Here is a 27,606-nt window from a genome sequence, read left to right as displayed (position 1 = left end):
TGTTGAACCCACACACATGTCCCTTTTCTCCTCCTGTTCTCCCCTGCTTCTTTCATCCATGGGTACTGATGCCTGATGGGGGTCTAGCACCCGAAATTGTCTCATATCTTCCCCTAAAGAACACAGACCGGCAGCATTTCCGCTGCCACAGATCTTCCCTCCACAATCTTAAGTCAAAAAATGTAATCTTCTTTGCCAAATGACAGAAAAGAAAAATCACTTCCACGGTGCTTTCCGTGCTCTGTGGAAAGCAGAAACAGGGCATTGTCTGGGCCAAAATGGAGCAACCAGTCTCCCCTGGTCCAAACACTTCCTATTGGTCGCCTGCCTCGGATAATTACTGCAAAAGCTGGTTTTTTGTTTCAGTTACGGTAAAACTCTGGATGTTAGCCAAATCCGCTAAGAGTTCAAAAGTACAAAGCTCTTTAGGAGGCTTTTCCTTTTTTAAATATTTTTTCAGAGGTTAAAAATTAAATTCAGGGGAGCCTGTGGAATGAACATGAGTCTTTGTGGAGACGGCCGGCACACCTCCAGCATGAAGCTTGCTCTCTTTCTTCTGTTACATTTGCTCCTCCACTTGAGTTCTTACAAGGTGAGTGACTCCAGCGTCAGGGAATTCTCTTAAGGAGACGTTTTGAAGGTTATAAAAATATAGGAAAGTCCTAAATATAACTTTAGGTTAGTTGTTAGGAATGCAAATATACAGTAGCAGTCGTCTTTATTAGCATCTTGTTGAGAGGAGTTTAAGGAAACAGTCTTTTGATGCTTGTGCATGCTCATTATTATTGAGCCGAACAAGAGCATCCTTGATTCATTGCTATAAGTTATTGTCCTATTAAATCAGTAAACATTCACTGTGCATCCACCTGTAAGGCATGGTGATAGGAAGATAAGACTGATTCTTCTTATAGTATCCTTTTAAGGAAATTGGAGAGAGATGATTAACTATGTCAAAGGGAAAATAATAAGCAAGACTTAAAGTACATGTGAAAATGAAAAACAAGGGATAATGAATATATATATACATATATACATGTATTCTTTACTTGCAATGGTATCACATCCTGATGAACCCATCATATATTGAAAGTATTGTAAGTGGGAAATGTATTTAATGTAGCTGAGCTTCCCAGTGTAGCCTATTTTAATCATGCTCAAAGCACACTGTCCTGAAGTTGGACAGAATTACCTAATAAATGCCCATTTTATAAAGCACGAATTATCTTATGCAGTTTGTTGAAGACAGTTCTGTGTACTGGGCATTTGTATACATATTGTATACATGTCAGGGTGTCAAAACACAGTGTCTAGGATACACTGGCAAGACAATATTGCTCACCTGATGATCATGCGGCAGATGGGGAGTTGTGACCCAATCTTTCACCAGGATTTCCCCACCATCACTAGTCTAAGAAAGATCAAAATTTGTAGCATAGTTTTCTCCTGAATATGTATCATTTTCATACTATTGTAAAGAAAGGGTTATAAAATATCTCTCTACACCTAATTGGCAAACAGTGAAAACACCAGTTGGCAAATAACTTTAGTGAGAGGACAATTCACCCGAAGCCTAAAGGTCAGGAAGAGACTGTGAGAGGGGGAGGGATTTATGCCGGACCCGTCATTCCAGACTCAAGCTGGTCTTCGGTGAGAAAGAAGGATGCTTTGCGGTCCTTTCAGGAAGAAAAGAGAGCAGATATTTGAAGTGTCGCTTTTCCCCCAGATAAGCAAGTCTAGCCCATCAGAGTGAAGCCTCTGCAGTCTCTTAAAGAGATAAAGCTGCAGCAGTGCCCGGTCTCTTAAGACTAAACATGTTTAAGACACTTTATCTGTTGATGACTGTCAACTGGGGTGATCAAGGAACTTTGAGATAGCATTGCCAAAATGTTTTGTCTTCATGCAGCTTGAAGAATCAACAATGTAACAAAAGGCTAGTTATGAGACCAGGATTATGTATTTGGCGTGTACCATTTAAAATGTTATTATTATATTTATAAAGTGGGACTAAGCTAAACACTTATTGATAAAGTGCATTGAATTACAGAATATTTTGCTATAAAAGTACACATATGTGCATAGATATATAGACACAGACGCATAGATGTATCGCATAACTGCTTCTACATATGACAAGTAAGAGGTTCTTCCAGTGTTTGTGTCAAAGATTTTACAGTTGTTGTCTCTGGGTATTGGGTTTGCTGGTGGTTTATATTTCCTAGGTTTTTAAATTTCACAACTCAAAAAAACCTTTTTTTTAAAAAAAAAATATGTGTTTATTTATTATGTATACAATATTCTGTCTGTGTGTATGCCTGCAAGCCAGAAGAGGGCACCAGACCCCATTACAGATGGTTGTGAGCCACCATGTGGTTGCTGGGAATTGAACTCAGGACCTCTGGAAGAGCAGTTAGTGCTCTTAGCCTCTGAGCCATCTCTCCAGCCCCTTCAAAAAAAACTTTTTTGTTAAAACATTTATATTTAGAAATTTCATTAAAAATATTTCTATCCTGTTCTAGTCTCATTCCTGCTACCATGATAAATGCCCTGACCAAAAGCTTCTTTGAAAGGAAGGGTTTGTTTGGCTTCTAATTTTAGGGGATAGCCCATAATTTTGGAAAAGCCAACACTGGGAAGTCAAGCACCACATCTGTGTTCGAGAGCAGAGAGAATAAACACACGAATCCTTGCTCGCTCTCAGCTAAACTCCCCGGGGTACACTGTTGTAGACCCATTTCCTATGGGATGATGCCGCCTGCAAAGACGGGGTCTTTCCACATCTCTTAGCAACCAAGACCAATCCCTTGCAGAGATGTGCAGACACGCACTTCACTCTGGCCCACCTGATCTACAGCGTTGGTTGTCGAGAGTCTCTTCTCCTAACTCCAGATCAGGCAAAGTTGGCAGGTGAAACTAGCCAATACGGCCCCATGGGTTCCTGGAATAAATTTAAAAACAAGATAAACACTAATACTACCTTCTTGAAGAAAGAAAAAGTGTCTTTCTTATATTGAACAGTCTTCCAGAAATAAGGTTTTTGTCAGTGTTTTAAGAGCTGGCGTTTGGGGCCACCTAAGTAGCTCTATGAGTAAAGACACTTGCCACCAAAGCTCATGACCTGTGTTTGATCCCTCATGGTGCGAGAAGAGAACAAACTCTCACAAGTTGCCCTCTGGGCCGTGGCTCATGTACCTCACTATCCACAAAAACATGGGTGCAGTGAAATAAAAGCACAGTTAATATGAAATTTGCAAAAATCTCAGAAGTTAAAAAAATAGTTTATGAAAGAAAGTGAAATTTTTATTTCACCTTTTATAATGTACCTTATTATAGAGGCAACCTAAATGTGTTCAAATAGCTTAAAACTGTGTTTTCAAAATGAAATTCCAGTCAGCTGGAAGACATTTTTGCTATTTTTAATGCTAGAGGCGGATTTCTTCCTAGGGAAGAAATACCCCTGCCCTTTTTTGGTTTCCTTAAACCAGAGCATCATGATAGATGATGTGAAAATAATTAAGTCAACGAGGACTGACTGTAAAATACACATAAGTTGCTTTTAAGAACCAAGAAAGAATGTTACTAAACGGGACACTAGGTTCTCCACAGGAGTTTCTCCCCCCTCCCATTACTAAGCCCTTTCAGAGACCCCAAGAGGCCCTTATCCAGGCTTCACCTCTCCATCTCCCTAACTCATCCTTTTTCCTTCTATGTAACAGAAAAGGAGGGGTATGCCCTTGGGGTCCTAGAGCATCAGCTGGGACCTTCCTTTGCACCTGTAATGTACCAGTCTGTGGAGACCCACTGAGGGGTATATTAACCAGGTGGAAATTAAACATGGGCGAATTTCCAGTACTCACTGAAAAATTCCCTCCCGAAAGTATTCTATATGTTTCTGCGTTTTATTATTTTCATTTGTGTCTTCATATTCTTTACTATATTTCTAAATTCCTACACCTCCACTCTGGTATTTTTGTCGAGGCTGGCCCTGACACCTAAGAAGCTAGACTTTAAGCCAGATGGTGGTGGCGCACACCTTTAATCCCAGCACTCGGGAGGCAGAGGCAGGCGGATCTCTGGGAGTTCGAGGCCAGCCTGGTCTACAAGATACAAGAGCTAGTTCTGGGACGGGCACCAAAGCTACAGAGAAACCCTGTCTCGAAAAACCATAAAAAAAAAAAAGCTAGACTTTACCACTCAGGGCTTTAGCGACTGCTGAGCTTCTTTTTCATGAGTCAAAGAAATTAACCTTTGGGTCACCCACCACCATCTTTTCCCACCACAACCTGTCCCATCTCTTACCCTCTAAAGGCTTACAAACCTTACCTCCTTCTCGAGTTCTTTCCCTCCAAGTGACACTAGTGGAAGATGCCACACTCACTTTTTCAATCCTGCCCACTCCACAATATCTCACATCTTCTCCCTCAACCTAATCCCGACTATCCTCCATCTCATTCCTGCATAGAAATCTCAGAGGAACTACTGCCCCACCCCTCAGACACACAGGAGGACACAGTGTCTCATGCCACTTATGCCTGGCACACAGATGGCCCCTCCTGTTTATATGAGGGAACCCATAGGGCAGGCTTGCCATAGTGTCAGATACTGAGGTGGGGTTGGCACAGGCACTCCCTGCCCATACAACTAACCAGCAGGCTGAATTAGTAGCCCTCACCCGTGCCTTCCAATTGGCACAGGGACAATCCTTAAATGTTTACACAGACTCCAAATATGCTTTTCCTATTCTCCCAGCCCATGCTGCTATCTGGAAAGAGCACGGGCTTCTTACAACAAAAGGAGGATCCATAACTAACTCAGGCCACATTATAGCCTTGTTAAAAGCCTCTCATCTCCCCCAAACTATAGGAATATACTATAGGAATATACCATAGAATATACCATAGGAATATACCATAGGAATATACTATAGGAATATACCATAGGAATATACTATAGGAATATACCATAGGAATATACTATAGGAATATACTATAGGAATGTACTATAGGAATGTACTATAGGAATATACTATAGGAATGTACTATAGGAATGTACTATAGGAATATACTATAGGAATATACCATAGGAATGTACTATAGGAATGTACTATAGGAATATACTATAGGAATGTACTATAGGAATGTACTATAGGAATATACTATAGAAATATACCATAGGAATATACTATAGGAATGTACTATAGGAATATACTATAGGAATGTACTATAGGAATATACTATAGGAATATACCATAGGAATATACCATAGGAATATACTATAGGAATATACTATAGGAATATACTATAGGAATGTACTATAGGAATATACTATAGGAATATACTATCACTGCCAGTCTCATCAGACTGACAGCTCCTTCCAGGAAAAAAACGAGCTGACCAAGCAGCCAGGGCAGCAGCCCTCCAGGGCCTAGACTTACCTCAATCACCTCAGGGGGTACACCCACATTCTCACAATCACCCCCTGATACTACGCAAATTTTGTCCTACCTACATCAGCTCTTTCATCCTAATAGTCAGGCTCTGTCTCATTTTGTCAAGGCTCACCTCCAACCCAACCCCGAGGACTTAGAGTTCCTAAAAACTATCACTGCCTCTTATAAAATCTGTCAAAAGTCAGATTCCACAGATCAGGCACAGCAGAAAGAAATCCGACTGCCAGAAACATTGTTCGCTGGCCTCCATGCATTGCTCCCATGCCAGCCATGGCTCAGACACACCTGCCACTCCCCCACATTCACAACACAGAAAAGAGAGTACTTATTTTTTTGTATGGGCATTTGTGCCTGATTGTATGTGTTCAAGACACATATGTAGGAGCCTGAGGAGGTCCAGAGAGGGCAGAGTGGGTCCCCTGGACCAGAAACACAGACTCGGGTCATCCCAAAACCATGTCCCCATATAGCGTCAGCCTCATGGTGTTTCTGTAGAAGAGAACAGAGAAAACCATACATCAAGAGTCTTGTAAATTGCAGTGGTGGAGACATGAGGTAGGCAGGTTCGACCGAAGCTGGAGACCTCTGCTGTAGGGCTGGCTCTCTTGCTGCCTGGCTTCTCTGACTTCGTATTGGGAGAAGACAGGGGTCTGTAGCTATGCACCAAAACCAGCCACAAGGCAGTTAGGCCACGGCGGTGAGCAGCCATAGGCTATTTGGGGTGGGAGATAATACAAAATGATTTGTCTCTGGTCCTGCAACACTCCATCCAGCAAGAAAGTTCACCAAGCCAACGGGGCGAAGGAGATGGGTGTGGTGTCACCCCTGGGTGTCAGTTGGGGGCGTGGTCTATGCAGATGAGGGTCGCGCAGGGGCTGCTGCATCCGCAACCTCTGTGGAAATGCGAGGGGTTTCTACGCGGCGTGGAAGAGAGCGCGGGTCTGTTGGTGGCAGCGGGGAGCATGAATCGAGTGTGCGCATCCGGGGCGATCCTGGAAAAAGCGGAGAATTGACCGTGAGTTCAGAGTGCAGGGCCGGTGGGGCTGAGTGGGGGCTGCGGGTAAGAAATACATACTTACCTGGCAGGGGAGATACCATGGTAACGTAGGTGATTTTCCCAGGGCGAGGCTTACCCATTGCATTTGAGGTGTGTTGATCCCTGCGATTTCCCCAAATGCGGGAGACTGGACTGCATGATTTTTGCTAATGGGGGACTGCGTACGCGCTCTCCCCCTCTCATTTTCGTTTTAGAGAGAGGTAGCTATTGTTTCCTTCTCCTTACAGTCTCCTTTTATTTCCCTTAGTATGTGTCTAGGTGACTGATCTTGCCTTAAGTGATCTTTTCTTATCTTAGATTTTGGCCTGGTAGTTAACACCTTCCTTGATTCCGCACACCTCTAGCTGAAAGACATCAACCGTTGCTAAGAAGCAATTCTTCTGGTTAATTAAAAACAACGAAACGCCCCTCGTGGTTTTATATATCCCTAAACATAAGCTCCAGTCTCTTCATAGTCACCATTCTCGCGGAGACGTCCTGGGTTCCACCCGGCTCCGCCTCAGATCCCTGCGGTGTGTGGTCACAGTCGCATCCACCCTCGTCCCTCTCTACTCCAGGTCAAGTCCATCCTTCTCCTACCCGTCTGTACCGCCTGAGCGCTGGCACCGCACTGGCCTTTCCCACGCGGGGCCGCGCCGAGGCTCCAGCACACACCTGGGGTGACCAGCTCCTCGCGTGCCCGTGCTCCAGTTTTGCGAAGGATCGGACCCTAAGCTCACTTGGTCTCCTTCGCGGAGTCCTATTGGGAGCCTGGACGGTGAGTCCGCCAGCGTGGAACCCCCGTGGCCCCGACACCCGGGTAGCTGCGGGGTCACAGCGTCCCGGAGGCGCCGGGTCCATAACGTTCGCGTGAGCTCGGGAAGCGGCCGTGGGACACGCGGATGCTCGGCCCCCGCAAGGTGGGCCACCCAGGTGTGGCCGCCGCAGTGAAGCCGAAATCACATAGGAGACGCGGCAGAGCCTTATGAACTGTGGCTGTGGCACAGTCGGTTAGTGGGTTCTAGTGTTGATCAGAAGATTGGTGGTTCAAAGCCACCCAGGAATTACAACTTTTTGGGCGTCTAACTTTTCCAAATTTGCAGCCACTTGTGTGCTAACTTGGCAACTGGAAAGTGCACATCCCTACATCCTTCTCAGAAATTCCCGAAGCCCACGAAAAACCCAGCTCACGTACTTAGGACCTTCCTTACCTGTCACATGCTGTCTCTTTATGGCCTGGCCTCTGGCAGGAAAAACAACAAAGCTAATTTTTGGGGGAGTGGGAAGGAAAATTATGGACAACAAGTCACCAAAGCACAGGAAACGGGCCAGATTTTAATAAAATAGGTAAACTTTCCACCAATGGCTAAAGATACGCATATGACAATTCATATGCATATGAATTAGGCGACCACAGCCTAATTCGTAATCACAAAACCCTGGAACCGATTTATTTCGAAAACCATGGGATGTGGAAAAACCAAAATAAATCACAGAAACGGGCAGGCCCGGCTGTGTTTGGTATGGAGTCTGGGGACTGGCGGTGACGGTTTTGGTCTCTGCCGGTGGGCGGCGTCTAGGGAAGGCTTTGGACCTCTAGTTCGCCCCCTCCCCAGGTGGCCCAGCCACCGCGGAGAGGAGGGCAATGAAAGGCTGTCACGTGCTTGGGGGAAATACTACACCTGCAGGAGTGGTATCGACCCACAGACTTCAGTTAGCGACTGCCCTCACCACCCAACCGAGGCACGGACGCGTGCACTCGGCGCCGCTCCCAACCCAGCGGCTTTAGAGAAAACATTTCTGCAGCACAGGCCGATCCGCGCCGGGCTGACCTTGACTGAGGCTTGGGTGAGCATCCGCTATAGAGCACATCACTCGGTGTGGCTCGCTGTGATCGTATAGTGGTTAGTACTCTGCATTGGGGCTGCAGTAACCTCGGTTCGAATCCGAGTCACGGCAATTATCGTCCTTCCCGTCTGGTGTGCTGCTTTCTTGGCCCCGTGTCCCCATGCCTAGCTAATATCTTGACACAGACTCCAGTCTCCCAGTCTCCATAGTTCAAGTCCTGCTGACATGGAGGAACTCAAACACTATTATTACAGTTTGCAGTTTGGAGTCTTCACTGTTGATCACGCTGTCTCAGGTGGAAACACAAAATCGCCTTCATTGTCAATCACCCTGAGACCAGGGCATAGTAAGCACCATCTTTGAGCAACACCGCTACCCCTGGTTTTGATGCAGGCTCACTCTGAATGTTCCTATCTGGTATTTTGTGTTAGTAATAACACATTAGTGGGAAAGCTTGTTTTCTATGTTCTGCCCTCCCCATTACTAGTGATGGCTCCTAGTAATGGAGTCTCAACTGGCTATCTCCTTCACCAGGCTTCATTCCAGTGGTAGGACTGGGCTGCATTCAATTCCAAAAACTGCAAGTGGGTTCCATTGTTGAGGTAACTTTCTAGTCTCTTGGCTGAGGGAAGGTACTCTGTGGGCTATTGAAAGAGAAAAGCAGACGCCAACCAACCCAGTCACAAAACCTTTGACCTACAAAATGTCCTGCCTACAAAATATGAAAGACAATGGTGGCACAGAACGTGTGGGAATAGTCAACCGGTGTCTGATTTGACTTCAGGCCCACTCCACAAGAAGGAACCCACACCCAGCACTTGCTTGGGTAACCAAGAACCAGAGTAGATGATAGACAGATAGTAGTAGGCCAGTAGCAGATAACCCAGAGACCTAGGGTAAAACCAACACTACTGGTCTAAAAAAAAAGGTTTTTCCCTAGGTCTCTGGGCTATCAGCTATCTATCTATCTATCTATCTATCTATCTATCTATCTATCCATCCATCCTTCTATCTATCTATCTATCCATCTATCTATCTATCTATCTATCTATCTATCTATCTATCTATCTATCTATCTATCTATCCATCCATCCATCTATCCATCCATCCATCTATCTATCGTTTATCTACCATCTCTCTCCCTTTTTCTAGTCTTGCACAGAAACACTCTCCACAGGCTCCTTTTACTCCAGCTAGTCATAAGGCTCCTCCAAATATTGCTTAGTTAGACTATCAAGAGGGGTTCCTTACCCCACCTCTACCCCCAGCAGGGTCTTCTCAAATTCTGCATTTCATTAGACAGTCCTAACCTGCACTGTCATCCTAGATGAGAGGTGAAGAAAATCCGTTCCAGTCTGACAGTCAGTGATGCTGGGGCTGGGTCCGGAACCTATGTGAGCCCTGCATGGATGTGTGGCAGCCTAAGACAATTAACATGCCTACTTCATAGACCTGTCCCTACAGGTCTCAAGAAACTTCTGTCTTTGGTTGCGGTGATCCAATCTATTAGCAGAGCACATATGACTGGGAGGAGAAAGTTAAGAGCAGGGATTGGAGAGGTGGCTCATGCATTAAGAGCTCTTTTGGCTGTCTAAGAAGACACACATGACAGCAAAATAAACGTCTTTAACGTGCATGCCGGGTGACATCCACTGCCCTCATCTGGCTACTTTGGGAATTGCATGTATGTAGTGGCAAAACACCCACAATAGAAATAAAAGCACCACAAAATGACCCAACATGTCTTGGAGGACATTATTTCTGCTGGGCGGTTATCATTTTTGCATATCACCCACGTTTCAAGAAAACCAGAGAAAGACTGCTTTGCATTTCCTTATTTTTTGTACACTCTTTTGTTGAATGTTCTCATTTCCCGAGAGGCCAGGAACAATGTAGTTGTGTGATGTCGGACGCCCCTCTGTATGCTGTGAATATGTTTTACTGCCATTGCTTAATAAAGAAGCTGATTTGGCCAAGGGTCAAGCAGATTATAGCTATGCAGGAAATCCAAACAGAGATACAGAGAGAAGGAAAGCAGAGTCTAGGAGATGCCATGTAGCCAGCCACTGGAGGAGTGGGATGCCAGAGAATTAGTGGTAAATCACAGCCATGTGGCAATGCACAGATTAATAGAAATGGGTCCATTTAAATGTAAGAATTAGCTAGTAATAAGCCTGAGTCATTTGCCAACAATTATAATTAATATTAAGCCTCAGAGTAATTATAAGCATCAATCAGACAGCGCAGAACACAGAAAACCCTCGGCTACAGTTAATTGTGTTTTCCTTTAGTTTTCTCTGCATGATGATGTCATGAACGTGTTGTACAGCGTGTGTACCACATTCTACTGACGCTGAATATATGACCCCGAGGATGCGATATGTCTAGTTTCTCTGTAGACTGCGGGGTATACACGGAGCAGGCCATGCCATCCGTATCCATATCCAAGGTGCCATCTGCCTGTGTAGCCCATGGCTGGGAAATCATTGTGCAGCCCAAGTGGCCTGGAACTTGCTGATACAGATCCATGCCTGTGAGTTGTGGGTTTACAGGAGTGTGACAGCTCGCCTGACTAAAGAAGAGTCTTAAGAGTGGAAAGTTGGAAATTGCTTTTTATTCATAAAGCATTCATTTATTCAATGGGGGCTTTAAGACAGCTGTCATTATAGACAGTGTGTAACCTTAACAAACTATTAAAACAATGGAAAGAACAAAATAAATAACAAAAGATAACAAAACCTTACACTAAGATGAAGAAAACCAAAAAAACTAATGCAGATATCCCAATATATAAACCAAACCAAAACAATCTAAAACATAACAAAAACAACCAACCAAACAAAATTAAGCAAAATTCCCACTTTCCTTTGGAATTTTCTTTAAGTAAAAGGAAATCAATAACATGAGACAAGAGGAAGTGGATTAGTCTCTGTAGGGAATTATCATCACCAACACTTGTGCGTGATATGGGGTCAGCGTCAGCTCTGCACTAGAGAGAGAATCTTAGGCTTTGGGTGTGGTCTATCTGGATAGCAGTGTGACAGAGTCTTCCTTGTCAGATTCCACATCACATATGGAGTCAGCTTGCCAAAGCCCTTGACAGTAGCTGACAGATTAACTCTTGTTCACCCACATAACTCCCTCCATGTTGTTTTACCCACACCAGGGCCACTAGGTGATGGATGTTAGGTTTCTGTGTAATTCATGGGGTGTCCTCTGAATCTCAAGCTTATTTATGATGTAGTCTTTTCTCTGGATGTGAGCCAACAGAGGTGGATCAGATTGTGGCTGGATCCTCTGATGGTAGGTTGATGTTTTCCTCAATGCTGAATTCACAGCAGAAAGGATGTGGCTTTTTCAGAGGAGGCGTGGATCCTGGAGAGTAGAATGTCATGCCTTCAAGGCGTCTCTGGCTTCCTCCTGCCTTCTCAGTTCTCTTAAGAGGTGCTGTCAGAGAAGAAGTGGACATCAGACATAGAAACTGTCTCTCTGGGGCATAGGCAAGAAAAAAAAATCAGGACCTATTCAACTTTAGTAAAATAAAGTCAAGGAAGAAAACCCACACCATGAATATCCAGGTTGGTGAGAATGGGGCTCACTTGCCTGACACATCGTGTTCCTGCTGCAGCAGCTCCATCTGCAGGAGCCTCTCCTCCTGGGCTGTGGTCTCTTCCAGTTCATGCTGGAGATGTTCAGATCTAGAGGAGATGGACAGCTAGGACGGAGGCCTGGTGGGGCCCTGCCATGCCAGCTTTTGAGCCCCCACTAGCTACATAATCCAGCGTCACCTTTTAGCTGAGCTCATTCCCTGTTTCCCCCAAGAGAAAAGGGTCACAGAGACCCTGGGCTGGATGTTTTCTCAAATTTTAAAAACTGCTAAAAGTTGAACTGGAAAATACACTGTGCTGACTAGAAAAAAAAGAGTATATTTTCCCAACAGCCCCAAAAACATTAATTTGGAGAAATGTCAATGTCTGAGTCACAGTTCAGGAAAGATAATCCGGGCCATGATTGGATACCAGGTCAATGTGAACAACCTGTAAAACTCCATGTCTGCCCTCTAGTGGAGCCTACACAACATTGCAGAGAAGGCTCTGATTATTCCTACAGCTCAGAACCTGCATAGGGTTAATTTGTGCTCCTAATCTGTTTATGGCCAGAGTAAATCTTCTCACAGGAAACTGATGAACCCTGCAGAGAGCCTGCAACCAGCAGGAGTGGGCTGCATTCAAATCAGCCACAGACTAAAAACTTCTCTCTCAATGTGACATTCCTGAAGGAAAATAAAGTGGCAGAGGACACACCGTCCCTCACAATTGACCTCCTGCTTCTCACAAGAAGGGGACACGATCCTCAAAAGACCAATAACCAAACATATTGTTTCTTGGACAAAAGTTCCTGGTATTAGCCAACTCGATACTCTGAGGTATTCTTTCCCTGGCTGTGGCTGGGAGCCTTGCCAAATGAATAAAACCCAAAGAGGACAGAGATCCAGGTACAGGGGATCCACTAGGCTCCATCTTCCGCCAGTCCGTGCTCCTACCTCGTCTGGGACTCCGTGAAGTGATGCTGCAGCTTTCCTGCTGAGTCCTTTTGCTGGGTAACCAGTTTTCTCGGCTTCAGTAGGGAATGAAGATGTTTCTCCAGTCTTTGTTGTTCCTAATCATTAGAAAATTGTGTTCTTAGGACAGGGTTGTCTGCACCCACGTAAACATGTGTGCATGCATGCACACAGACACACACAAACACACACACTCCTGAACACACAGAAGTACATGGATGCACACATACAAGCACACTGCATTGCATCCACATGTGTAGTTCCTAGCGAACACTAATGGAGGAAGAGATCACCTGAGATCATATAGAGAAGAGAGTTAACTTTCATTAGCCCACACCCTCTCCACCTTTATCCTAACCCAGGCACAGGGATGGGGTGATGTGGTGAGAATTGTGAACTCTGTCTCTGTTTTGGTAAGTTTTCATTTTATTTCTACTTTGTATGTGTGGGTGTTTTGCCTGCCTGTGTGTCTATGCACTACATGCACGCCTGGTCCCTGGGAGAAGAACACAGTGGACAGAGCAGTCAATGAAGTGCTTGCCTTAGAAACCCAAGCCACAAAATGGTGGATGCCAGGGTTCCTTCACCCAGTTAGCCATGCTTGCATAGCAAGTTTTCCAGACTGTACAATAAAGGCTTAGTTCCGTGGTACAGGACCACTGCCTGGTGGTGGACCAGCCCCCTGCTCTCACTCAGTGCTTCCCAGTGACTCCAAGGGGGGCAGCTTCCTCCAAAAGGAACTCTCTGAACCACAGGTTACCTCAATTTTGGCCTAATGAGTTCAAGGAATGAGTTCAGAAAACCAGAAAATCTCTATAACCAGGAGTCAAATAAACCTTTCCGTCTAGTAAGATGATTATGTCGGGGATTTCTCTAAGTAACAGAAGGCTGACTGACTCATGGCCAAGTGAGTGCATGTATTATTTCCTGCTTAACAGTATTCCATGGAAGGGCCTGATTTCACTGAATTTTTACTCATCAATGATGGGCATTTGAATATTTTCTGGTTTGGCGGTGCTCTGAGGAATGTTTCTATAACCCAGGTGTCCCCTAGATTCTCTGTGGACCCTTCCTTCCCATTCTGGGATCACAGGGTCATCTTGAGACTGCAATCCAAGTTTCTGAAAAATTATACATAGCTTCTCTCAGGGCTACACCATTTTACAACATAGCAATGCCGGGGGGTCCTCATTTCTGCCAACGTTCATCAGGCCAACTTTAACTCAGTGTAAAGAAGCTGGGAATGAAAGCAGCTTCTGAGCGCTGTAGACACAACATACAGTGAGTGCTTTAGACTATGATTAGCCTAAGTGGGCCGCACTAAGACAGCATGTTCTCACAGCCCAGCATGGCTATGGGATTCTGCTGGAGGGAGACACCTCTGCAGTTCAGAATTTCATTTATTTATTTATTTATCTATTTATTTATTTATTTATGTTCAGAATTTCTTTTTTTTTTTTTTTTTTTTTTTGGTTTTTCAAGACAGGGTTTCTCTGTGGTTTTGGAGCCTGTCCTGGAACTAGCTCTTGTAGACCAGGCTGGTCTCGAACTCACAGAGATCCGCCTGCCTCTGCCTCCCGAGTGCTGGGATTAAAGGCGTGTGCCACCACCGCCCTGCTTGTTCAGAATTTCTTAAAGAATAAAATCCAGGCCAAGATCCAAGGACAAAGCCAACTGAACCAAGATTAGACAAAGGTGATAGAAAAATGGTAGCAGGCAATGATGAAAAGAAGAACAAAACAGGATGCAGGAAAGTCGTTAGTGGACAGTCACCTTTCACCCAGAGCAGAGAAGGACACACATCCTCAACTGGTCTTTCCTGTCAGGTTCTGTGTTGTGAAGCCAACGAGACAAACCAGACATTTCCTGGGAGGTTACCTCAGTTCGGTGAAAGGAAAGAAGTCCACTTTTTGTTTTCAAGAAAGCTCTGGGGTTTGAATTTTTGTATTATAAAACACATTAATTCCAAAATAGTGAAAATGTGTAAAAGTTGAGAGAAAACACCAAGTCCTTTCTCTTTCTTACCAAAAGAACCATTTAGCAATAAGATGATGAGGCAGAAAAAGATAGGAAGCTCTACCTGTGTGGAGATGGGAGATCCAAAGAGCTCTGGCCTGGTAGCTTAAGCGGAACAGAAATATTCTGTTCTAGCAAGCAAATGATCCCCAGCCCCTTGTCCTCACTCACACACTCACTCAAAGCTCTGTGATTCTCCCTATGTGGCTCCCAGCATAGAACCCTTCCTACCGTACTGACATGTAGGTGTGTGAAATGTGATTTACTAATCTCCCTCAATGGACTGCAGCTTCTACCAGAGCAGGATGATTTGTTTTCCAGTCAGGTTGTGTGTTCCAAGAGGTTACTCCCCAGAGAGACTTGTGAAGGATCCCAGATATGAACGATTAGACGGAATGGAGGTGGTCGGCTGGGTAACTGAGTGGACGGTTACATGATGGTGTACATATGTGTGTGTGTGCGATTAGATAGGTGGGCAGCTTGCTCCTGCTGCCTCAGCTTACCTGCTGCTGCTTGCTCCAGAGGTTATAGATCTTCTTATGGGCCCCCTCACAGAGCCTCCTTGTCTCCTCACAGGACTCTTGCAGGGAAATCTGCTCTGCTTTCAGCTTTCTCTTGTCTTCGTTCAACATGTCCACTTTTTCCTTCATCTGTGTCCATTCCCCCAGAAGCCGGCTGTGGAGGGTGCTTAACCATCACAAGCAATGATGAGCTCCAGTCCACCTCCATCTGCCACTCCTACCTACTAATACCACCTTCCCTGCAAGGTCCCATGTCCTCAGATAGCACCAGACTGCAGACCACATTAGCCAGGCCAGTGTCCCCCAGGTGATGCACCTCTAAGAACTCTGCACCCCCAACACACACTGGTCCTACACTGATCATGGTATTGGGAGACCATCATCAGGTATAGAGCAAACATGGTCTGAGGGAGGACAGAGGACCCACGGTGAATACATTCCACATCTGTGTCCCATAGCAACAGGCTATGTAAGCCCCTGTCAGAGTCCCAGAGACCATTCATGGTGCAAACCATGTTTTCTATCTAGAAGCTCTGGAAGCTGACAAGATCATGTTGGGAGGGGCTCTGGGAACTCCTTGCACTTGGGAGAAATCAGTCTGGGAGGACAAGTACAAGGTAAACAAGCTAGAACCACAGCCCTCACTTTGGTTCAAAGGCAAAGTGGGGGAAGAAGCTATCCTTCCGAAGTACAGGGGTCCCATCCAATCAGACACTCACCGGTAGGAGTTGATCTTCTCAGTCAGCTCCTTGGACTTGTATGAGCTCTCTCTAATTTCCTTGTGGAATTTCTCCAGCTCTGACATCTCTTTCTGATGATCCATTTTCAGCTCCTCAAGCTCAGATTTCAGCCTATGGTAGAGCATGGGCCCAGGAACAAAGAACCCCATGAACACAGGAATTACGGCTGTGTCTTGAATTATCCTAGTCCACTGGATGTCACATCCTGAATCCTAGGTACTAGGACCTGTTGATGTTTCTTAGACTTGCTAAGCTGCCCCAGTGGCAGAAAGGCAGAGCGTCAAGAGACAGACAGGGCTACATGAGCTTCTTTAGTAGGCCTGGAGGAACAAACTAGCTCTTTTTAAGATGTCCCAGGAGTCTGTGCCACAGGTCTGGGCCTACATGAAACCTGTAATGACATGTCTCCTGTCTTCAGAAAAAAAATGTTTATTCTGTGTTCCTGTTTTCACAGGGATGCCCAGAACTCATAATCAGGATTTCCATGGAGGAAACCATACAGTACAATGACTTTATAAACTCCCCAGGGAATTCCATTCAGTCACCAAGGCAACCTCGAAGAATGAGGGCAGGGATGCTCAAAGTGGGACTCTCTGGCCTCAGCACTTATATCACCTGAAACTCTGAGTCAAACAAATCATCGGCCCTACTACCAATCTCTGACTCACAGCATCTGGACGGACACACACACAAACACACACTATAAGGGAACCCCTCAGAGACAGTACAGAACACACTCAGACATCACAGCACAAAGAAGATTTAGTGACTCAGAGGAGCAATCATTGAATGGGGGGGGGGAGCTGCCTCTGAATCAGGCAAGGGCTGAAGGCAAGCAATGGTTTTTTTTTTCTTCCAGCCGTGGGTTTTAATGAGATAAGGGGAAGTCTGTGCTAGGATGAGTTGGTGAGACCTGATTAGACAGGTAAGCCAGAACAGCCAAATAATGAATTTTGATTTCTGGACCTCGGTGTTTGTCTTCAGGAATGAGTCAGTGGCCAACGAAGGAATGAGCCCTGGGGACTAATTTTAGGAATGCAATTAAATGTTTTATCAAGGGAGAGGGAAGTGAAAAAGGCAAAACCTGTCACTGCCATATTGGCAATGTTTGGGCCTCTTAGCCTTCACCCACATAAACCCATACAGAATTAGGATGTCAGAAATAGGCAGGTAGGTGGCGTTATCTCAGAGTACAAGAAACAAGAGCAGATGGCTTCCCAGATGAGCTGCAGGCCTCCCAATAACACACTGAGATGGACCTAGTGGACCAGGCCCTGCTCTCCGAGCAACCAGCAAGAAATCACCCAGTCAAAAACAAAGACTCCCCATGAACTCAGCCCCAGCATCTCCCACAAGCCAACACCTATCCAGGCCTCTTTGAAATGCACGTTGTGAGCTCACACACTACTGCCCCATCCATAGAATGTGGCTCTGGCCGCAGGCTCTGCTTTTCAGTAAGTGGAGGCAGAGCAGCCTGTGTCCCCATCTCACTCCTGTCCAGGCTTCAGTTCTGCCTCTCAGATGCACATGGGAAAAGTAGTTTGGGCAGGAGGACACTTTGGAGGTGCAGCCTCAAGTGACATGAGGAATGAGGGGTGGACACAGGAGGGTCAAGACAGTCACCAGAGAAGTGGACATAATGACTACCTGTTGTCCAAATCATTGTTGGTATAATTGGCCAGGATTGCACGAAGTTCATTCCTCTCATTGGTCATCATCTGGAGCTGAAGGGTCAGTTCATCGACCTTGTTCATCTTCTGCTCCTGCTCAGTGACGGAGGTTGAGGTTGATGTTTTTCCAGCACTCCCTGTAGGTAGGAAAACATCAGTGAATTTGTCCAGTTAGATGGTACGGGGCCGTGAGAGATTATGTTGAGTCCCAAAAAGAGGCCTAAGGAAGAGGGAATGCATAAAGACCCCCAAAGAACAGAACAACTGTCCTCAAATTGGGACCCATAAGCCATGTCTCCTTCCCCAATCACCATTGCTAGATATTTCCATTAATATTTAGAAATGTTATTTTCAGCTGTGTGACTTTTGTTTATGCTGCATTTGTTTAACTCTGTGAAGGTGTGTTACTGTGCCTGTCTAAAATAAAGAGATGTTCAGCCAATAGCGAGACAGGAGCAGGGATAGGTGGGACTAGCAGGCAGAGTGTGTAAACAGAAGGTGAACTCTGAGAGGAGAATAAGGAGGAGCCCAAGAAGAAGACGGGAGGACTCAAGGAGCCAGCTACTAACTCACTCAACAGCTATGGAGTAAGAGCGAAAGTGAGATTTACAGAAAAGAGAGATAAAATCCCAGAGGCAAAAGGTAGTCGGGATAATTTAAGTCAAGAAAAGCTGACAAGAAACATCCCAAGGTAAGTATATAAAGCCTCTGTGTGTGATTTATTTGGGATCTTGGTAGTGGGTCCCCCAAGAAAGCCAAAAGAGTAAAATATCCCACAACACATCAGTCCCTACTGCAGCCCCACTGACCCTAGGAGGTACAGGCTAGCCCAGTCATGCTGGTTTCAAAATGTCAGCTCCTGTCTGATGAGATGCAGGAAGGTCCTGATGCCCTCGTGAATTTCACCTCCCAGACCAGCTAACTTGTGTCCAAGACTAAAAGCAACCGAAGGTCTTAGACCTGAGTGCAGGGATGGGGAGTTTCCCTTCCTGATATTCACATCAGATACCCATGGAACCTACAGATATCCATTGAGGAGAAAGTGCAGGAACACCCAACCTTGACGACTCACAGTGACACTGTCTCCTGCTGCATTCTTTCCCACTCAGAATTATAGTAAGGAGCTCCCAGCACAATGGCCGCAGCCTTGACCATTCCTAACTCTTGGCAGAAATCCTCCAATTGTGGTCTGCTCTTTAGGAACCCAGAGAAGAAGCATAGGCCCATTGCTTCAGATGGTCCCACCTACCAAACCCCATTTCTAGAAGGTCCCATTTGAGTCTCACCTTCTTCTTAGAAAACCAGAGATCGCTCTTCCAGTTGGTGTACCTAGTCTTGTACATATCTCTTGGTGAACCGTATAAACAATAAATGCCTCTAGGGCAGTTGGCATTGCCACCACACTGGTGTTGCCATGGAAGATGCCAAGCGCTCTCCAGGATACAACAGAATGTTCAGACAAGAGACTGAACATTTTGGAATCATCATCTATCTGATAGATAGCTTTTTCCCAATTCACAAAAAACCAAGCTACCCTTTCCAGGAGCCTTCCCTGAGTCACAGCCAAAGCTCTTCAGCACCTCTTCCTTTCAATCCAGAGGTCTCCCCGATTATTAGAATCTAGTTCATTCTAATTCACAAGCTCATCCTGGGTGGAGGACAAGATTTACTTTCCAGAGACTTCCCAGGAATGGCTCTTGCCATCCCTAAGACGACTAATCAATAAGATGAGAAATAAAGGATGCTAAGACATTAGCCCAGGATGATGGGGAAGGAAGATCAGATCCATACAGTGGACAAGCACATCAGAGAAGACCCATGGGACTGAAACATTGTATGGGGCGGTGGGGGATTGGGGGTGTCCTTTCAGAACAATAATAAATCACATGGGTAATAATGGAAAATTGATCGAAAGCTTCAGAAGAATACTTTCCAGACCTCACAGTGTTAGCAAAGGCATGATCAACTGTTCATAGGTGAGGCTGAATATACCTAAGGCCTGGGCATCCCCAGGGGAGCCCCCAGACACCAGGAACAAACACTTCCAGGAAGAGTGATAGCCCATTCCTGCACTCTGGTTAGAGGAGAGATGATTGGCTAACGAGAGGAGAGGAATTCAGAAACCTTAGGGGTCACTGACATGCAGCAATAATTGGTGGCTCCTGCCCTGCAAGGGGTTGTGATGTAAAATGTGAGAACCTACTGCTTTGTCCGGGGGACTTTACTCTCCTTGTTTTTAGTGACACAGAAGCAAAAGAAATCCAGTGACGGTGAAGGGCAGGGCTGGAACTGGAACCTCGGTGATCCTTCTGCGCTTCCCTCACACAGGCAGAGGGAAAGCAGAGGGCCCCCAGCACAGCAGTTGAAGCCTTGACCATCCCTGGCTCTCTGCCAAACACACCATCAGAAATCCTCCACTCTGGATCTGCTCTTTAGTAACTCAGAAAAGCAGAGAAGACTCCCACCTCCTGAGTCCCACTCCTGAAAGGATCAACTTAAGCCTTCCTCTTCAGGAATCTCTCTGTCCCCTGCCCAGGACTTACTGTTCTTTCTCCGGAACCATTTGTTTCTTGATGTGTGACTCGGAGACTGAAGGCCATCTTCCCCGTGCCTCTCTCTGGCCTCCCTGCGCTCTCCATCCTGTCTCCCAAGCAGCCTGTTCAGTCGTGTCAGCATGGCTGTGGGTGAACCACACAGGCACTGAACGAATGCCTCAAGGGCAGTTGGCGTTGCCACAACACTGGTGACATCACAGAATTCCAGGCTCTCCAGGATACAGTAGAATGTCCAGGTGGGAGACTGCTGACGTCATATGATACACATTATTTTACATACAGAATTATTTACACTGTTTGCCTAACCATCTTTCTTCTCTAGACTAAAACATAAAGATTCATCATGAAAGAAATCTGGGGTAGAAGCATGTGGGTGTACAAAAGCCAATGGGATGAAGCCTTCAAGTCTCTTGTTTTACACAGCAGCATCTACGAGAAAGCACCCCAAGAGAAAAAAACATTATTGTTTTTATGACAGTTTGATATCACCCAGACTCAGCCATCAGTCAGTCCAATGTTGGCATGATGAGCAAACCACAGCTGTGGCCTTGGAACCAGGGATGGTAGTTACCTATGGGTTATTTACCCACTGCCATCAACAAATGCTCAACCCAGGAGTGACAGGTCTAATACTGTGTCCACAAGATGGAACACTTCATCAAAGAGACCAAGTACCAACTCAGCAGCTGACTACATCTGATCCTGCTACATCTGACCTAGAGACAGGAGTCATATATTATCATGTATCTATAATATGTCGATATATATTGATATGTAATATCAATATTTATCAATATATATTATATATATAATATATATTATCACATATATATTATCACCACAGAAGATGTGTTTGAGAGATGGGTGTGCCTCTTGGGTCTATGGTCCTAGTTAGTAGCATGAGTCAAAGAACCTCAGAGTATTCACATCTTCCAGCAAGAGAGTCCACATAAGAACCTGTCTGGCAAGGGTATTCTTGTGACAGCAAAAGAGCTACACGAATCGGCTCGTGTATCCCTCTGATCACATACCACACCCACAACAGACAGTAGCATTAGAGGGCCTGCTGACTGCAGAGCTGAGGTTCGGGTTAATAGCTTACTGAGAAAACTGTTGCTATCTTCTGCATTTGATGATGGCCTCTTATTTAACATTGTGTTTCAAGTAGAAAGAAAATCTGTGTCTGGTAACATCCAAGGGATATAGGTAGGAATGACCATGCTTCCCATCACTCAGTGATCAGCTGGGTATTCAATGCTTCCTGTTCTTACTACTGTAGACTCTCTGGAGTTTGAGAAAGGTCCTGGTCCCCAAAAGTACTTTCACCGGGGGTACAGTAAGGATACTCTTGAGCCAGAAGGGATAGCAGATACCTGTAATCCTAGCGCTCAGAAGACAGAGCAAAGAGGCTCCCTGTAAGTTTGAGACCATCTTGGTATGCATAGTCAGTCACTGAAAATATGTAAGCAATTCCCTAAGTCTATAATCTGCCATTACATTGATGACATTTTATTATCTGATTCAAATGTAGATACTTTAGAAAGAATGTTTAAAAAAGTAAAGAAAGTTTTACCTAAATGGTGAATACAAATTGCTCCTGAAAAGATTCAGAGAGGAGATTCTGTTAATTACCTAGGTTACAGAATAGGTTTACAGAAGATTAGAACACAAAAGGCACAAATTAGGAGAGACCAGTTGTGGACTCTAAATGACTTTCAGAAATTGTTAGGAGACATTTCCAGTCTACGACCAGCTGTTGGGATAATACCTGATCTAGTAATTCATTAAACAAAACCTTAGATGGTGACAAAGACATAAATAGTCCCAGAGAATTAACAGCTGAAGCAGAAAAGGAATTGATGATTGTTGAGGAGAAATTATAGGAGGCACATGTGGATAGGGTGAATCCAAATCTTAATTGTATTCTAGTCATATTGCCTTCCAGAATTTCTCCCACAGGAATTTTAATGCAGAGGAATGATATTACCTTAGAATGGATCTTTTTACCACAGAAATCAAGTCAAAAGTTAAAAACTTATATGGAAAATGTCTCTGAATTAATTATAAAAGGTAAATTGAGCATTCATCAACTAGCAGGTAGAGTCCCAGCAGAGATTATAGTGCCTTTCACTACTGATGAAATAAAAATGTTATGGGAAGGCAATGAATCATAGCAAAGAGTTTGTGTTAATATTTTGGGAGAAATTAATAGCAATTATCCCAAAAGCGATAGACTTAACCTGATAAAGAGAACTTCTTGGATTCTTGCCAGAATTGCATGTGATGCACCAATAACCGGAGCCTGTACATTTAATACAGATGCAAATAAATCAGGGAATGCAGGTTACAAATCAGAAGAATTAAGTAAGGTGAAACAAAGCACTTATAATTCTGTCCAGAAGGCAGAATTATATGCTATTCTTATGGTGCTAAGGGATTTTAAAGAACCTCTCAATATAGTTACTGATTCATAATATGCAGAAAGAGTTGCCTTGCATATTGAAACCACTGAATTTATACCAGATGATACAGAATTGACTTCATTATCCATTCATATACAAGAAAAATCAGGAATAGGCTTTGTCCTATATACATAACACACATCCATCTCATATGAGTCTGCCAGGTCCCCTAGCACAAGGTAATGCAGAAATTGATCAATTACTGATTGGAAGCATATTGCAGGCCTCAGAATGTCATGACAAACATCATGTCAATAGCAACGGTTTAAAGAAAGTTTTTTATTACATTGGCAACAAGCTAAGGAGATTATAAAGAGATGTCCTATTTGCTCTTTCTATAACTAAACACCGTTGCCTGCAGGGAGTAACCCAAAGGGTACTCAAAGCAATGAGATCTGGCAGATAGATGTGTTCCACTTTATGGAATTTGGAAAATTAAAATATGTGCACCACACCATACACGCGTATTCAGGTTTTCAATGGGCAACTGCCTTGAGTTCAGAAAAGGCTGATTCGGTAATTACACACTTATTAGAAGTTATGGCCATCATGGGTATTCCTGCACAAATAAAGACAGACAATGGTACAGCATATATATCTAAGAAAATGAAACATTTTTTTGCTTATTATAATATAATTCATATTACTTATATGCCAAATAATCCTACAGGTCAGTCAGTTATAGAAAGGTCAAATTGAATTATATAAGATATGCTAAACAAACAGAAAGGGATGGAAAATACCCCCAGAAATAGATTGCATAATGCTTTATTAACCTTGAATTTTCTTAACACTAATGAGAAAGGAACAATGGCAGCAGAGATAATGAAAAAAAAACCTTCTGAATTGAATCAATCAGTATATTTCAAGGCAGTGTTGACCTCACAATGGAAACTGGGAGATGTGCTACGTTGGGGAAAAGGTTTCTCCCTTGTTTCCACAGGAGAAGAAAAACTATGAAAACCATCAAAATTAGTAAAGATTTGCTTTGAAAAAGAGAAACCTCTTGAGAAAGAGAAATGATGGATCATCTGCAGTGGTAACAACCATATAGGTGGTAAGGAAATCATATAGGGTTGGGGCAGGGTTCTGCTCTTGTCTTTACAGGAAAATACATATCTTCAAAAATTCAAGAGACCCTGGATGTTTGGATGCTGACAGAAGGAAAAATAACTATCCAATAAGGATTATCAAGAAAAAGGAATATGACTTATGAGGACAGGTGATCAAAACATATACATATACATACATACATATATATATATGAATATATAGAGCTGGATTTGGAGTTGGACAATGGCTCTGTCCTTCTCTAAATCCAAGTGTGTTGTTAAAAGGAACATTCAGAGTTCCTGTCTTATGTCAGGAGCCATCTGGTATGGGACAGAAGGAAGATTTTAGGAAAAATTTTACTTTCTCTATGCCTATTTTGTCTATATTGTATTCTTCATTGAATGTATGTTTATATGAATGATGTTTAAGTTTTTCACAATGAACAATAGAGTTTACTAAAGACGCTTTTCCTGCAGTAATCTTTGAAGTTTCCAGTAAGAAGATGGAGCCCCACAGCAACAATTCCATCTGGTTGAGATGTCATCATGATGCTGACAGTGCTACTACAAGACTGTTTTTTGAATACCAGCTACTGAAATGATGCACCTTCTCATGGCGTTCTGGCCAGAACTCCAAATAAGAACTTTGTAAAAAGCCCTATTAACGACTCAGAAATCATTATACTAGACAGTAATCTTGAAACTTAACCATCATTTTACTTTTTCAAAATCCTCTAAAAAGAACATCACTCCCATGACAACTGGAAGCAATTCTAGAGGACGACGTCCCCTCTCCCAACAAAGTTTGTTCTCAGGGCTGGGGATACTGTTTAAGGGGTTGTTGACTATTACTTGTCTAAGGTAGAGGGTTAGGGTGGAAGCTATGTAGGCTCAAAAGAATAAAAGAGGGGAAAGTTGAATGGGATAATAGATAATTTAGTGTGAACTTATTCACTAACAATAATAGTGGGTAACAGAGCGAATACTTGTGAGCTATTATTTATGGATAATTTACATTGGTATACTTTTTTGTATATTGATACAAGTTCAAATTATATTTGTTATTTCTGTTTACAATATTTGTACACCTATGCAAAGTTATTCTGTCAGATTGTATACATGCATGTTTCTATCTCTCTTTAGGACATTTTGTATATTGATACAAATTTTAGGGTATATTTTCACATTGCATTATATATTATTCTTACCTCTGATCAAGATACTTATATATTGCTTACATTTTAAGATCATTGTCCTCATTTGTTGCACATTTGTTTACAGATTATTTAATATTTTGACATGAAGTCTTAATCTTAAATTATATAGGTATTAAATATTATAGGTCAATAGTTGTTCATGTTTGTTATACACATAGTTAGAATAATTAGGTTCCTTAGATACATAGAGATTGTATTCTGCCTAGATAGGTAATCTTCAACCACTTCAAAGATCTGTAGAACATTTCATTCAAATAATTTAGGGTTCTTTTGAACCCTAAGAGACATGATTGCTCCTGACAGCACCAATCTATACCCAAGAGAATGTTGAGCACCAAAGACACTCCACTCTGAGTTTGTTTTCTTCTTGGCACAATTAGCTTTTGGGCAAGGAACTGCCCATGCCTCAGCCACTGACAAAGTACATGGTATCTGCTGGATAAGCAGGACACAAAGAAAAGGACTGCCAAACCCTGCCAAGACAGGGTAAGACAGTTCTGAAAAATGGTCTGTCAGTTACACTAAGCCTTAGCCAAAGTTGGTTGCTTTAACATTGCAAATGAGACTTTGGGTGATTGCTCAGGTAGCCAATTGTCTCTGTGATATACTGCTCACTTTGGAAGCTGCTTGATTGCTCTTCCTGCCTACTCAAGTAATATTATCTCCCTTCTCAGGCTTTCAATGGGGTTGAAGATTAGATAGTCATGGTTACCATCCAATTATGGTTTAGCCAAGCCTATTTCCAATGCAATACTTAGACTCTTGGAATAGAATATCTATTCACATTTTTCATGTGTTCCTTGCTTAATATTGTTGGTTGTAATTTTATACTTGATATCTGTTCCTATTGTATATAGTTTTGTATTGCTCTTATTTAGACAAAAGGGGGAGGTGACGGGGAATCTTTGCCAACCAATTATCTTTAAGAGGTGGTACCAAGTTAGGGTGTGCTTTCTGGGACCAGGAGAAAAACAGTGCATGGCCCAGGTGCCCTTTCTCTGTGTGGTTCTCTCACAGCACAGCTGAGCTTGGACTTCTCGTTCCTGTCTTGTGAGTTTTCCCCTTATAATAAATAAAAACACATTTTATCTTTTAACTAGCCTGGTTATTCCCCGAATTGAGCTAACTTCTACAGTGCACATTGGACTCTGTGTCTAGAGACCAGGAAGAAAGAAGGGAAGCCTGGGTGTTGATGGGGTAATTGGCCCAGCAGAAGCAGAGCTCATATTATCACAGCAGGACAGGGTGTGGGTGGGAGGAGTGTCTCGTGTGCGTGACTGCTGGAATGCCTGTTTTGACAGTACAGGGACAAACATAGCAACTTTGAGCTGAGCATGGAAGTCAGGACTTCAGCCCATTCCTGGAAGAGGCTGTGGGTCATTCCATCAGGTAAGCCACTGAAACCACAGAGGTCAAGCTCAGAGGGAAGGGAATAAGGAATCAATAAAGAGGAGACAGCATAGAAGCATTAACTGTGAGCTCAACATCAGCCATCATGTCCGAGTCAGGGAAGTTTTACCGATAACGCCCTCTTGTGAGGTTTCTGTCAGGAAGAAGAGGCCCATGGGAATTCTGGAAGAACTGCTTCTGGAATAGATGCGGAAGGAGTTCAAAAGGTACCAGCAGGGGACCAGAGGACACAGCTGAGGCCCCAGATACGCCCTTCAGGGAAGGACTGACAGCTGCCTGTGCAGTGTGCCAGGAAACCCCCGATGACAAGAATGCAGCATGACTAGGAAAAACCCAGAGACAGGCATTGGCGTTCAAGCTGAAGATCAAAAAAGCAAAGCAGCCAAGCCACGAGAGAGTTCTTACCTCTACCAAGGCTCAAACAATGGGGGCGATCTGTCTTCAGCGTGAATGTAGACGGCAATGCTCGCCACCAAACCTCCGACTTATATTCTTCTCTCTGCCCAACAACATCACACCTGTCTCCACCTCCCTAGTGCTGGGATTAAAGGTGTGTGCCATCACTGCCTGGCCTCTAGTGTCTTAGCTCTGCCTTCTGCTCTTCAGGCAAGCTTTATTTGTTAAAATACGAACAGAATATCACTACACAAGAACCTGCAGAATCCTTCAGTGTCTTCCTCGGCTAAAGAGAACTGCTTTACCAAAGGGCAAGGCGTCCCTGAGCAGCGCAGCTGGTGACTGAACAAGGTGGGGTGTAACAGTACACAGTACACGCTTTTCCTCTGAGGCAGGGAACCGGCCAGTCACAGTTCTGCAGAGCACCCCATAGGCAGACCACGGCTTTGTTGAACCCATACACATGTCCCGTTTCTCCTCCTGTTCTCTCCTGCTTCTTTCTTCCATGGGTACTGATGCCTGATGGGGGTCTAGCACCCGAAATTGTCTCATATCTTCCCCTAGAGAACACAGACCGGCAGCATTTCCGCTGCCACAGATCTTCCCTCCACAATCTTAAGGCAAAAAATGTAATCTTATTTGCCAAATGACAGAAAAGAAAAGTTGTTTCCACGGT

The 27,606-nt window shown here is 44.0% G+C and overlaps 1 long non-coding RNA gene and 2 other non-coding genes across 3 annotated transcripts; all 3 read left to right on the top strand.

Annotated features, from left to right (window-relative positions):
* The first annotated feature begins 513 nt into the window (after positions 1-513).
* Positions 514-24,460, top strand: LOC142854917 (uncharacterized). The gene is made up of 4 exons (XR_012911386.1): positions 514-592; positions 20,167-20,629; positions 23,799-24,077; positions 24,385-24,460. It is a non-coding gene; the product is annotated as an uncharacterized LOC142854917 (long non-coding RNA).
* On the top strand, positions 6,518-6,681 carry LOC142855216 (U1 spliceosomal RNA). The gene has a single exon (XR_012911479.1). It is a non-coding gene; the product is annotated as a U1 spliceosomal RNA (small nuclear RNA).
* On the top strand, positions 8,370-8,441 carry Trnap-ggg (transfer RNA proline (anticodon GGG)). Its single transcript has one exon. It is a non-coding gene; the product is annotated as a tRNA-Pro (tRNA).
* Positions 24,461-27,606: the final 3,146 nt, after the last annotated feature.

Source organism: Microtus pennsylvanicus, chromosome 7 (genome assembly GCF_037038515.1).
Source record: "Microtus pennsylvanicus isolate mMicPen1 chromosome 7, mMicPen1.hap1, whole genome shotgun sequence".
In the NCBI taxonomy this organism is placed as follows: domain Eukaryota; kingdom Metazoa; phylum Chordata; class Mammalia; order Rodentia; family Cricetidae; genus Microtus; species Microtus pennsylvanicus.
Note: the sequence above shows the minus strand (reverse complement) of the source record. Positions and strands in the feature narration are given on the sequence as shown.